Raw genomic sequence first — 15,000 nt, forward strand, 5'->3', positions numbered from 1 at the left:
AATAGCATGGCGAAAAAATGTCTGTTACATTCTTTTGAAGCTGCAGCAACGTGATATCTCGTAGCTCGCCAGACCCTCATTCTGCCTGAGAAGGACCAAACCAGCAAGGTAACTACCATTTTATTCGTTTCTGAGCTAGGGGTAGGCCTACTTCTTTTGTAAACAACTTGTTTTACATATTTATGTTTGTTTATACAGAATGTAATCGATATGTGCTTTCACAACTGATCAACAAATGGACCATTTTCTTGTGTTTGCACTAGCTTCGATACTAGACAGCAGTAACTAGATATGTAAACATCCGGTAACGGCGAAGCTGGTTACGGTCATGTGACACACGCAACCACAAGAAAGCGGAAACGCGGCATAGAGCGAGCCATGTGGAGAAAGTTAAGCGACGTACATTTTGTAAACAATAATGCTGTTTTTTGTTGTTGTTTTCGAACAAAATATAAGCCTAGTTATCCTGAACAACACTCCTTCATGGTGTACAAAGCCTACAATCGTGCGATTTTAGTGCAATTTTTCAGTGCAGTTCAAAGTCTTGTAAGTGTAAAAGATATGGTCAAATTATAGGCCTACATGAATTAGCTAAATAAATCATTATTCGACACGTTATGCTTAAATTGCCTTGTTTTAAGCAGGTCAATCTCACAATAAGTTATTTATCCTTGGGTCTGGGTAACTCATGGGACAAAACATGTTGTTATTATAGGTTATTACCGTTTTATCCTGAAAAAAAGCCAACATTTCTGTGTCCAAAGTATTGCATTTCTGCAGTGTAGGCTACTATGTAGTGCAGCTTTTAATGTGCTTGTATTTTCCTGCATATGAACTACAAATATTCCTCCAAAACCAGTGTTGACATTTGAAGTAGGCCTATAGGAGTTATTTTTTAGTATTGTAGTATTTGAATATTTACCCACAACAGTTTATGTAGGCCTAATGTATTCTTAAGGCCATTTTTGCATAGGCTCTTCCTTTTTCATGCTAAAGATAATGTTATTGTAACCATTGGCCATTTCATGTTTCAAACCTTTGAAATAATTTTACTGATGTTTACTGTTACACCTTAATGTTGCTTCAGTGCTTCAGCAATGCCAAGACACAATCTGTGAAGCCTGGCCCTGAAGAAGAGGAGGCATGCCCTGTCCCAAAGCATGCAGGGCAAAACGAACATACATTTTGTGAGTATTGCTAATATTAAATGACATCCAGGTATACAATACACAACTATGTATAGGCTTGTTGCACGAGTGGCTCTTGGTGGGCTCATTTGTTTCCGATGGAGCCAGGTGTGTTTGAACCTGCCACTATTGTTAATGTAATTAGTGTCTACACCGACTAGGTTGGTTGTGGCACCTAATCAGCACTTTACAATAAAGAAGGATTTATGCATGTGTTAAATTTGTTATTATTGGCCAAACAAGTAATTCAGTGTCGGAGTGAACATGTAAGAAGCAGAATATAACAGAGGATGTCGTTACAACACAGCTAACACTCCACCGGAGATAGACGAGCCCACCGAGGACCCTTTCGTGCGACTAGTCAATTAGTCTATGTAAATAAAATGATGGGGCAAATAAAGCAGAATGGTGGCTAGGTTGGCATTTAAGTATAGTATATAAGTATATATAAGTATATATACTCTTTTGATCCCGTGAGGGAAATTTGGTGTCTGCATTTATCCCAATCCGTGAATTAGTGAAACACACTCAGCACACAGTGAACACACAGTGAGGTGAAGCACACACTAATCCCGGCGCAGTGAGCTGCCTGCAACAACAGCGGCGCTCGGGGACAGTGAGGGGTTAGGTGCCTTGCTCAAGGGCACTTCAGCCGTGCCTACTGGTCGGGGTTCGAACCGGCAACCCTCCGGTTACAAGTCCGAAGCGCTAACCAGTAGGCCACGGCTGCCCTTAGGTAGTGGTTGCAAGGTTGTTGCTAGGGCAATTGAGATGGTTCCTAGGTTGTTGCTATGGTAGAAATGGTGGTGGCTATGCTAAACCTAGTTGTTGCTATGTTGGTTGCTAGGGTAATCATGTTGGTTGCTGTGGTGGTTGCTAGGTTGACATTATGGTGGTGGTTGTTAGGTCAGTGGTAGGGTAATTGAGATGGTTCCTAGGATGTTGCTATGGTAGATATGTTGGTTGCTATATTAAACAAAGCGGTTGCTATGCTGGTTGCTAGGGTAATCACGTTGGTTGCTATGGTGGTTGCTAGGTTGACATTATGGTGGTGGTTGTTAGGTCAATGGTAGGGTAATTGAGATGGCTAACCATAGCGGTTGCTATGCTAGTTGCTATGGTAATCATGTTGGTTGCTATGCTGGTTGCTAGGGTAATCTTGTTGGTTGCATGAACATTGTAGTGGTGGGTGGTTGCTAGGTTGTTGATTGGGTAATTGAGATGGTTGCTAGGGTGCTGCTAGGGTAGATATGGTGGTTGCAATGTGGTAGGGTAATAGAGAAGGTTCCTAGGTTGTTGCCATGGTAAATATGTTGGTTGCTATATTAAACAAAGTGGTTGCTATGCTAGTTGCTAGGGTAATCATGTTGGTTGCTATGGTGGTTGCTAGGTTGACATTATGGTGGTGGTTGTTAGGTCAATGGTAGGGTAATTGAGATGATTCCTAGGTTGTTGCTATGGTAGATATGTTGGCTGCTATACTAACCATAGCGGTTGCTATGCTGGTTGCTATGGTAATCATGTTGGTTGCTATGCTGGTTTCTTGGGTAATCTTGTTGGTTGCTATGGTGGTTGCTAGGTTGACATTACAGTGGTGGTTGCTAGGTTCTTGATAGGGTAATTGAGATGGTTGCTAGGGTAGATATGGTTGCAATGTGGTAGGGTAATAGAGATGGTTCCTAGGTTGTTGCCATGGTAGATATGCTGGTTGCTTTACTAAACATAACAGTTGCTATGCTGGTTGCTAGGGTAATCATGAAAAGCCCATAGCCTGTAGATGTCAATGAATATGAATGAAGACATGTCCCACCTTCCTACGTACTTTGGTGTATCAAAAGGCGTACATAGGCCCATATTGTAGATTGAGAAACAAATTGTTCAGTTGATACATTTTGGCCTACACTATTAAGGGACAGCTGAGTTGACCACATAAACCATATATTTTCTGAAAGCCCATAGCCTGTAGATGTCAATGAATATGAATTAAGACATGTTCCACCTTCCTACTTATTTTGGTGTATCATAAGGCGTACATAGGCCCATATTGTAGATCGAGAAGCAAATTGTTCAGTTGATACATTTTGGCCTACACTATTAAGGGACAGCTGAATTGACCACATAAACCATATATTTTCTGAAAGCCCATAGCCTGTAGATGTCAATGAATATGAATTAAGACATGTCCCACCTTCCTACGTACTTTGGTGTATCAAAAGGCGTACATAGGCCCATATTGTAGATTGAGAAACAAATTGTTCAGTTGATACATTTTGGCCTACACTATTAAGGGACAGCTGAGTTGACCACATAAACCATATATTTTCTGAAAGCCCATAGCCTGTAGATGTCAATGAATATGAATTAAGACATGTCCCACCTTCCTACGTACTTTGGTGTATCAAAAGGCGTACATAGGCCCATATTGTAGATTGAGAAACAAATTGTTCAGTTGATACATTTTGGCCTACACTATTAAGGGACAGCTGAGTTGACCACATAAACCATATATTTTCTGAAAGCCCATAGCCTGTAGATGTCAATGAATATGAATTAAGACATGTTCCACCTTCCTACGTACTTTGGTGTATCAAAAGGCGTACATAGGCCCATATTGTAGATTGAGAAACAAATTGTTCAGTTGATACATTTTGGCCTACACTATTAAGGGACAGCTGAATTGACCACATAAACCATATATTTTCTGAAAGCCCATAGCCTTTAGATGTCAATGAATATGAATTAAGACATGTTCCACCTTCCTACTTATTTTGGTGTATCATAAGGCGTACATAGGCCCATATTGTAGATCGAGAAGCAAATTATTCAGTTGATACATTTTGGCCTACACTATTAAGGGACAGCTGAATTGACCACATAAACCATATATTTTCTGAAAGCCCATAGCCTGTAGATGTCAATGAATATGAATTAAGACATGTCCCACCTTCCTACGTACTTTGGTGTATCAAAAGGCGTACATAGGCCCGTATTGTAGATTGAGAAACAAATTGTTCAGTTGATACATTTTGGCCTACACTATTAAGGGACAGCTGAATTGACCACATAAACCATATATTTTCTGAAAGCCCATAGCCTTTAGATGTCAATGAATATGAATTAAGACATGTTCCACCTTCCTACTTATTTTGGTGTATCATAAGGCGTACATAGGCCCATATTGTAGATCGAGAAGCAAATTGTTCAGTTGATACATTTTGGCCTACACTATTAAGGGACAGCTGAATTGACCACATAAACCATATATTTTCTGAAAGCCCATAGCCTGTAGATGTCAATGAATATGAATTAAGACATGTCCCACCTTCCTACGTACTTTGGTGTATCAGAAGGCGTACATAGGCCCATATTGTAGATTGAGAAACAAATTGTTCAGTTGATACATTTTGGCCTACACTATTAAGGGACAGCTGAATTGACCACATAAACCATATATTTTCTGAAAGCCCATAGCCTTTAGATGTCAATGAATATGAATTAAGACATGTTCCACCTTCCTACTTATTTTGGTGTATCATAAGGCGTACATAGGCCCATATTGTAGATCGAGAAGCAAATTGTTCAGTTGATACATTTTGGCCTACACTATTAAGGGACAGCTGAATTGACCACATAAACCATATATTTTCTGAAAGCCCATAGCCTGTAGATGTCAATGAATATGAACATTTTGACCTACACTATTAAGGGACAGCTACGTCTGCTCAGTCAGACTTTGTATGACACAGATGTTATCTCTCATTCTCTGTTTTGTGGTTTAGTGATTTAAGAGTCAGTCTGCCGCTACAGCGGTCTGGGTTCAATATCCAAGTGTGACCATTTGGGTCTACCATAAACAGAAGAGAACAATTGGAAAAACATTTACTTAGTCATTTATATGGTGGTTGCTAGGTTGACATTGTAGTAGTTATCGTAGATATATTGGTTGCTATACTAGGCCCATATTGTAGGAACCAACTGTACAGGTTATACATTTTGGCCTCCACCAGTAAGAGACAGTTGATTCAACCACCTAATATGAAGATTATGTGAAGAGCCGTATAATACATTTTCTTAAAGCCTATAGCCTGTAGATGTCAATTAATATGAATTAAGACATGTCCAACCTTTTCACTTTGGTGCACCACACATTGTACATAGACCCATATTGATGAACCAACTTATACATTCTGGCCTACACAGCTAATTCAAGCACTTCAACCAAATCATTAACATGAATTAGGAATTGCTCCACCCTTCTCAAATACTTGTGCACTATTTTCAAAACATAGACCTATCTTGTATAGGTGAACTTTAGTCAACTGGGGCGCGTTTCCTAAAACCTTAGTTGCTAACTAAGTTAGCACCTTAGTTGCTAATTAAGTTAGCAACTTTGTTGGTTGCAATGCAATTTCCCATTGCCAACCAACAGGTTAGCAACTATGGTTTTGGGAAATGCACCCCAGTATGTTTGAACATGTCAAAAGAAACACTGAGATTGTATTTTCTTTTTTGGTACTCTAAACATTTCAAAAGTTCTTTCTGATTTCCAGGTAATTAACTGTTGATAGGCTCATCCCAAAGCAGAAAGATACTTGACTGCTGAGAGCTGGATTGCTCCTGTGGAAAGAAGCTCCTGGCCTTTTCTCTATTTGGACACAACTGTGGAGGAAGGTGGGACATGTCTCAATTCATGTTAAATAATATCTAGAGAGTAAAGGCTTTTAGAAAATATAAAGTATGCTGTATATTGTTTAAATGTATCAGGCGTACCCTGGATGCACTGATATAGGGCTATATAGAGTTCAGATGCAAAACCCTCTAAATCCGTCTGACCACATTTCTTTTAAATGAGCATTTAAAATCCGGTTCCTATAGGACAATATCCTGGCAATATCCTGGCCAGACTACTGTTGTCAGTGATATATGTATTTGAAATTAACATGATTTCTTAATGTCTAGTGACATATCAGGGCCATTTTATGATTAATTTAAATACATTTCTTACATACGGTTCCTTTAAACAGGCCCTGAAAAGGTTACACCAGTTATTATCAACTAATACCAACATCTGGCACATATATTGATAAGGGGGTAAAAACAAAATAGTTTGTCAAATTTGAGACCTCTAGCTGTTTCTGTGTTGCCAGGAGGCGGAGCCAAAGATTGGCAGAGGTGGCAAGCGCAACGTGAGTGTATTAAATTGACAAACCGTTTGTGTTGCTTAGGAACGAGATAAAACTTATTATGGTCTGAGCGTTGCGTTACGTTTGCGCTGGCTGATGTGATCCTCGCCTTATAGTTAGAAATGCCAACCCATTATGTACATGTCCATGAATGGCAAAGGTCAGACAGGTCAGATAAGGTTACACCAGTAATTTTCAACTAATAACAACATGCGGCACAAATTGATTTAGGGGAATAAACTGGTTTGCTGTATTTGAGACCTGATCTGAATCTGCCTTTACAAAGCCTAGATTCAAGTTCAAGTTTGGTTTATTGTCATGTATTTAGTAGGCCTACAATACAATGAAATGCATTTTGCTCCATCACTCACATGCAGTATAACTGGTTAAAATCACTCTAAAATGCAAAACAAAGGTAATCAGTTAAAGTTTTTAATGTGATTATGGAAATTTTAATCTAAGTGCAAAAATAGCAGTATTGCTGAAGCCTATAGTAAAATAGCACCAATTACTTGGTGTGGTACTTATATCATGCTAAGAGCAGTAGTTAGTGTGAGACAGTTATCTTTATGTGTGGTGAGTTTATTAGCCTCACTGTTCCTCAGCCACGTGGTTCTAGTCCTGATACTCCATACAGGGAGGGGGGATTCAGTCCATTAGCAAGTAGGGTGGAATTCTTCATGATGCAAAATACCTGTAGAAAGTCTTATATGTATCTACTGATGTAAAGGTCATTGACAATGGGTAGATTGCTGCCAATACTCTGTACTGTTGTAACCACCTGATGCAGTACACCACAGGAAGTGAGGATGTGCTCCACAACACAGCTGTACATGGAAGCAAGAACTAAGGTGTCAAGGCCAGCATGATTCAGCCTCCTAAGGAAGTAGACAAACAAGGCGGGCCTTGTTTACATGCTGGCTGTCTTGTTGCTTGTGGAAGGACACCACATTATCAGCTCCTTTGATGTAGAGAGAGGGGATCTTGGGGGATTGAAGGATGATTGTGTTAATGGTGCAACTGATGAGCAGTCATTCATTGGAATCCTTGCTCTCCAAACATGCCAGAGTCAGGAGAACCACAGATGAGCAGAAATTAGTACTGGAACACTTATTTCTGTAGGTGTTCTGTTGGAGTCATATAATGTAATGCAACCCAAACATCAGGATATCAGGAGCAAGGATCTGTGAAAGCATAAGTAGAGGGGACAAATTTAAAATAAGTCTAGAAAACATTAGGACAAATTTATACATGGTTCTATTTTGTATATTGGCAAACGAAAGGCACATATGATACGTTTTAAGCTCCAACTCAAAGGCAAAGAAATTTCACCTAACCAAACCATATATTTTCTGAAAGCTTTTCACTAGTAGATGTGAATTAACATACATTAGGACATATCCCACCTTTCTGCAAACTTTGGCGGCCAAAAATCTGTACATGGTTCTATTTTGTATGTATAAATCTAATGTGAAAATATAAGGATAGATCATCTTAAGAACCCTAAATGATATATTTTTGGAATTATTGTAGTGTGTAAATGTGATTTAAGATATAATAAGTTATATTCCACCCTTCTGTGGTCTTGACAATATCATATGCCAGGATGAGATCACTGTTCTGAGTGACGGATAATTTTGAGCACTGGTAGTTTTTAGGGTGAAATATAAGGATAGATCATCATGTAGTGTATAGATATGATTTAAGCTATAATAATCTGTATTCCACTGTTCCTGCAAACTTTTGTGCACATATACTGGTGAATGAAGGATATATATGACACGTTTCAAGCTACAAAACGAAGGAAAGGCATATTCACCGAACTGTACATTTTCTGAAAGCCTGTCACTAGGTGTCCCACCTTATTGAAGTTCACGGCCATCACAAAGCAGAAGGGCAGCACTGCACACATGGGACCCTCTCGAACTTCTGTAGGATGTAAAGGCAAGACTTTTAGAAAGTATATGCTTTAGGTGGTTGAATTACCTGTCCCTAATAGTGGAGTCCACAATGGCCAGGGTGGTCCATATCACAGCAAGGCCCGAACAACCTGCAAACGTTATTCACCTTATAATACAATTGCACTGACCTCATCTGACATTAGAGTAAAGAAAAAATGCTTCCCAATTATGTCAATGGAAGATTGTCAATTATCATTATTTAAGGTTTTGGAGTTTAATATTCAAAGTAGATGTTATGGCTACAACCCAATAGGTGTCCCTGGCATTGTTCATTGTGTTGTACAATCTAAATTCACTGATTAAAACACCTAATTACCAGTTAAAATCTATTTAGCAGGTTTTAAGTGCATTGTTATGCTAATCCCATCCCATGCAGGATAGTAGGCTATAAATAAATAAACAAATATATAAAACAAATAAATCGCCTATTAAGCAATTGAGAAAAATAACCCATTTTCGTAGGCCATCTGAGAATCAAAATTCTCAAGGTTCATGCTCATCTCATAATAATTAAATCCTTGTATTTGTATAACAACAGTATATCGTGCAGTAGCCTACTAACGTTAGTCCTTATTATAATTATTAGCCTGTGTAGTCGCTAACTTTAGTTGCCAATGTTTTGTTTGGCGATGCCAGCGATAGTGTTGGTGCATACGATTCATAAACGCCTCTTCAGGAGATTCAGTCTCTCATCTTCTGGGGTTTCAGAGTTAAACAAAAGTATTAAATTAATATAAATTGTAGCAAATGCCCGACTGTTACCTGTATTCTCCGCCATCTTTACATACCCTGTGTAAACAAGTGTAAGGGACAGCAATAGTTTCCGGATTGCCAGCCAATGGGAGCAACCAGTGCTAACGACCAATCATATACAGAATGCACACACTTTAAGATTTTAAAGTGATGAAATGAGCTACACTTTCTCTTGCAAATGTAGTTGTAGTCTTATCACTACCAATCAAAAGAGGGGGTTTGTTAATATTCTAATATTCTTTTTCTCTAGAAACCACCATAGCAACCAACAAGATTACCATAGTAACCAGCATAGCAACCAACATGATTACCCTAGCAACCAGCATAGCAACCGCTATGTTTAGTATAGCAGCCAACATATCTACCATAGCAACAACCCAGGAACCATCTCACTTACCCTACCATTGACCTAACAACCACCACCATAATGTCAACCTAGCAACCACCATAGCAACCAACATGATTACCCTAGCAACCAGCATAGCAACCGCTATGTTTAGTATAGCAGCCAACATATCTACCATAGCAACAACCTAGGAACCATCTCAATTACCCTACCATTGACCTAACAACCACCACCATAATGTCAACCTAGCAACCACCATAGCAACCAACATGATTACCCTAGCAACCAGCATAACAACTGCTTTGTTTAATAAAGCAACCACCATTTCTACCATGGCAACAACCTAGGAACAATCTCTATTACCCTACCACATTGCAACCACCAAATCTACCCTAGCAGCACCCTAGCAACCATCTCAATTACCCTATGAACCACCATAGCAACAAACAAGATTACCCTAGCAACCAGCATAGCAACCAACAAGATTACCCTAGCAACCAGCATAGCAACCACTTTGTTTAATATAGCAACCACCATTTCTACCATGGCAAAAACCTAGGATCCATCTCTATTACCCTACCACATTGCAACCACCATATCTACCCTAGCAGCACCCTAGCAACCATCTCAATTACCCCATCAATAACCTAGCAACCACCACTACAATTTCAACCTAGCAACCACCATAGCAACCAACAAGATTACCCTAGCAACTAGCATAGCAACCAACAAGATTACACTAGCAACCAGCATAGCAACCACTTTGTTTATTATAGCAACCAACATATCTACCATAGCAACAACCTAGGAACCATCCCAATTACCCTACCACTGACCTAACAACCACCACCATAATGTCAACCTAGCAACCACCGTAGCCACCAACATGATCACCCTAGCAACCAGCATAGCAACCACTTTATTTAATATAGCAACCAACATATCTACCATAGCAACAACCTAGGAACCATCTCAATTACCCTACCACTGACCTAACAACCACCACCATAATGTCAACCTAGGAACCACCACAGAAACCAACAGGGTAATACCCTAGCAACCAACATAGCAACCACTATGTTTAGCATAGCAACCACCATTTCTACCATAGCAACAACCTAGGAACCATCTCAATTGCCCTAGCAACAACCTTGCAACCACTACCTAAATGCCAACCTAGCAACCACTATTCTGCTTTATTTGCCCCATCATTTTATTTACATAGACTAATTGACTAGTCGCACAAAAGGCTCCTCGGTGGGCTCGTCTATCTCCGGTCGAGTGTTAGCTGTGTTGTAACGACATCTTCTGTTATATTCTGCTCCTTATATGTTTACTCCGACACTGAATTACTTGTTTGGCCAATAATAACAAATTTAACACATGCATAAATCCTTCTTTATTGTAAAGTGCTGATTCACTATGTGCAACAACCAACCTAGTCCGTGTAGACACTAATTACATTAACAATAGCGACAGGTTCAAACACACCTGGCTCCATCGGAAACAAACGAGCCCACCAAAAACCACTCGTGCAAAAAGCCTATACATAGTTGTGTATTGTATACCTGGATGTCATTTAATATTAGCAATACTCACAAAATGTATGTTTGTTTTGCCCTGCATGCATTGGGACAGGCCATGCCTCCTCTTCTTCGGGGCCAGGCTTCACAGATTGTGTCTTGGCATTGCTGAAGCACAATTAAGGTGTAACAGTAAACATCAGTAAAATTATTTCAAAGGTTTGAAACATGAAATGGCCAATGGTTATAATTACATTATCTCTAGCATGAAAAAGGAAGAGCCTATGCAAAAATGGCCTTGAGAATACATTAGGCCTACATAAAACTGTTGTGGGTAAATATTCAAATACTACAATACCAAAAAAATAACTCCAATAGGCCTACTTCAAATGTCAACACTGGTTTTGGAGGAATATTTGTAGTTCATATGCAGGAAAATACAGTACTTTGTACATTAAAAGCTGCACTACATAGTAGCCTACACTGCAGAAATGCAATACCTGGACACAGAAATGTTGGCTTTTTTTCAGGAAAAAACGGTAATATGTTTTGTCCCATGAGTTACCCAGACCCAAGGATAAATAGCTTATTGTGAGACTGACCTGCTTAAAACTAGGCAATTTAATGTCAAATTAAATCATTGCACTCATTTCGAAAATTTAAGCATAACGATTTATTTAGCTAATTCATGTAGGCCTATAATTTGACCAAGTCTTTTACACTTACAAGACTTTGAACTGCACTGAAAAATTGCACTAAAATCGCACGATTGTAGTAGGCTTTGTACACCATGAAGGAGTGTTGTTCAGAATAACTAGACCTATATTTTTTTGTTTATTATTGTTTACAAATTAGCATTATTGTTTACAAAATTTACGTCGCTTAACTTTCTCCACATGGCTCGCTCTATGCCGCGTTTCCGCTTTCTTGTGGTTGCGTGTGTCACATGACCGTAACCAGCTTCGCCGTTACCGGATGTTTACATATCTCACTACTGCTGTCAAGCTAGTGCAAACACAAGAAAATGGTCCATTTGTTGATCAGTTGTGAAAGCACATATCGATTACATTCTGTATAAACAAACATAAATATGTAAAACAAGTTGTTTACAAAATAAGTTCCCCTAGCTCAGAAATGAATAAAATGGTAGTTACCTTGCTGGTTTGGTCCTTCTCAGGCAGAATGAGGGTGTAGCGAGCTATGAGATATCACGTTGATGCAGCTTCAAAAGAATGTCACAGCCATTTTTTCGCCATGCTATTTTGTAAGTCTGTTAGATTTTCAGACTGGGTTGCGTGACGGCATCACCTTTGATGGACATTTGATTTCCTTTCGTCTATATCTGACGGTGAGGGATTAACATGAATGTCTATCTGACGGACCCCCACGTCGAAAAACGACGCAAAGGGTACACCTTTCTCGTTGGAATTTGACGCCAAGGAACCTTGACCATGCGTCAGACCTTTGACGAGTAGGGAGTGAGACTGTGTTGGTTCTGAAGGTATAAATAATTAAAAAGGCCTTTTCAAAACAGACTTTTTAAATTTACCTAATTAAATTACAACTCAATTTCATTATGTTATGATTCTGTCAAAGTAGTACATTTAGTAAATTATGCAATGCGGCTACCAAGACAGCTTCTGAACATTTCATGTTGCTAAAGGTACACTCAAATAATGTATTCTAAAATACTGACACAGGTGCTAAATTATGTGTGAGTAGTAGTGAACATAAGAGTTGAAAATGTCAAGAAAATATCAGGATATTGTTATATTGATATATGTCATGAAAATATCATTATATAAGTTTATTCCGGCCATACTGTAGCTATCTACAGGCGTGAGCTCCTTCTGTGTTAGTACAGCGGATCTGAGATCAAAGCGTATTATATGGCAAACACGCTGGCCTGGTGACATGCTGCAGATGCCTTGGCTTATTTTCAAAACACGGAGTGTTGCGCTGTGCTGATAGGACTGTGAGCTGCAACACTGATTTACTTCCGTTTAGTTGAATCATGCTGGTGTCAACCTGTGATCAATGCAGAACTTCTTATTTATCTTCCTGGCTGCCTTCAGTCACACCCAGCCCCACCATTCCCTCTCTCTCTTTCTCTCCCTCTCTCCCTCTCTCTCTCTCTCTCTCTCTCTCTTTCTCTCTCTCTCCCTCTCTCTCTCTCTCTCTCTCCCTCTCTCTCTCTCTCTCTCTCTCTCTCCCTCTCTCTCTCTCTCCCTCTCTCTCCCTTCTCTCTCTCTCTCTCTCTCCCTCCCTCTCTCTCTCTCTCTCTCTTCCTCCCTCTCTCTCTCTCCCTCTCTCTCTCTCTGTCCCTCTTTCCGCCGCACTCATTTTCCTCTCACAGTATGACACAGCTCTGCATATGCATGGGGAGGCGCTATATCTCCCTTCTTTATTCTCCCCTGTCGTTTGCACTGCTCTATCTTTGCAATTATCTTTCCGTTCCAACTCCCTCTTTCTTCCGCCATCCTCCCCTCCTGTCAGAGCGGCGCTATGTCAAATATCTCAATCTGTTACATTTCTCTTCTTCTCACTCCTTGCGTCACTTTCTCATTTCCCCTTCCTTACTTATCTCGCTGGATTGACCTGCTTCATCTCTCTTTTCCTCCATCTCTCTCTCCCTCCCTCTCTCTCTCTCTCTCTCTTCCTCCATCTATCTTCTCTCATCATCTGTCTCAGTCGTTCCCTCCCCCACGCTCGGTGTTTGATATTCAAACTTGGGTTTCCGTTAGTGGGTGAGGCTCACGGCTGCCGCCTACCTACCTGAGGAATCCAGCAGCCGAAACACCCCGGTCGGACTGAATCAGATAAAACGCCTCCAACTTTCATACACACACACAACAGCACATACAACTGCAGAATAACATTATAATTATACGTTTCTGAGGGTGGCATGTTGTGTGTGGTACATTGTGTGCATTGCATACATATGCGCGCACGCACACACACACACACACACACACACACACACACACACACACACACACACACCACACACACACACACAGCCCATTCAAAAGCCTCCTCTGACATTAAAACAAGCCTTTAGTAGTGACACATCTCTTCAGTCATATACAGTTATTGGCACAGCTGTGGATATGCTGTGGATATCCTATTTGGTCCATTTGTGTCTTTCATTAACGCTCATCTCTCTCTCTCTCTCTCTCTCTCTCTCTCTCTCTCTCTCTCTCTCTGTCTTTATTATACTGGGACAGAAGGGCACATTATGACACCAGAGTGGAGGTCTGCTGTAATTAAGCCTAATTAAAATGGCTCCCCAAACAAGACTTTTCTCTTTATGGGTGTGTGTGTGTGTGTGTGTGTATGAGCTGAATGAGCAACTGTTAAGTCTTTATGTGGATACTTTAATTTCGGGGTGACCTGAAACTACCACAAATGCACTAATCTATTGTGTCACCTACATGACAGTTGTTTCTCTCTCACTCACGCTATCCATTACCAGCTTTCCTCTCTTCCCTTCATCTCATCTGTCACACACACACACACACCTGCACGCACGCACGCACACACACGCACACACACACACACACATACACACACATACACAAAGCATTTAAATGATTAAATTATTAATGCTTAATGCTCTCTCTCTCTCAAATTCAAATTCATAGGTGCTTTATTGGTATAACAAATAGTTATACATTTGTACTGTCAAAGCTGCTATTACATAGATACCAGAACATGTACAGATATTGAACAAAATCTATCTCTCTCTTTCCATTTTTAGTTCAATTCAATTAAAAACTCAAAGAAATGTTAAACATTTATTAAGTCCTCTAACATTTCCTAATTTATGTCATCAACACATCAGTGATTCGTGAAAATGTGTACGCTAGATTTATGCCTATTTTTTCACATGGACACCACACTGATTTCCCTCGAGTGGTAATATTTTTCTTTGAAATTATGTATGGTTTACAGAAATGGGAACTACATTGTATAGATGAGAGGAGTGTGAGAAGTGTGCGTTGCGCAGCACAGGCGGCCAAGCAAGGGCTTCTTTTAAGTTGACCT

The 15,000-nt window shown here is 39.9% G+C and overlaps 1 protein-coding gene and 1 long non-coding RNA gene across 4 annotated transcripts in view; both read right to left on the reverse strand.

The window, feature by feature from the left end:
• efna3b (ephrin-A3b) overlaps positions 1 to 15,000 on the reverse strand; it is an 82,642-nt gene that overhangs the window by 26,667 nt on the left and 40,975 nt on the right. The window lies entirely within an intron of this gene.
• On the reverse strand, positions 6,663 to 12,438 carry LOC143118265 (uncharacterized). 3 transcript variants are annotated; one of them, XR_012986076.1, is made up of 5 exons: positions 12,108 to 12,438; positions 11,841 to 11,958; positions 11,030 to 11,121; positions 8,232 to 8,299; positions 6,663 to 7,554 (listed from the first exon to the last, which is right to left on the reverse strand). It is a non-coding gene; the product is annotated as an uncharacterized LOC143118265 (long non-coding RNA). The 3 variants fall into 3 exon arrangements; XR_012986075.1 differs by having other exon boundaries at positions 11,831 to 11,958; XR_012986077.1 differs by lacking the exons at positions 11,841 to 11,958; positions 12,108 to 12,438 and adding an exon at positions 11,680 to 11,776.

The sequence above is a fragment of the Alosa pseudoharengus genome, unplaced genomic scaffold (genome assembly GCF_046254945.1).
Source record: "Alosa pseudoharengus isolate Yale_2024_CS ecotype anadromous, Long Island Sound unplaced genomic scaffold, YU_APseudo_1.1 YU_APseudo_1.1_scf_12, whole genome shotgun sequence".
Taxonomy (NCBI): Eukaryota; Metazoa; Chordata; class Actinopteri; order Clupeiformes; family Clupeidae; genus Alosa; species Alosa pseudoharengus.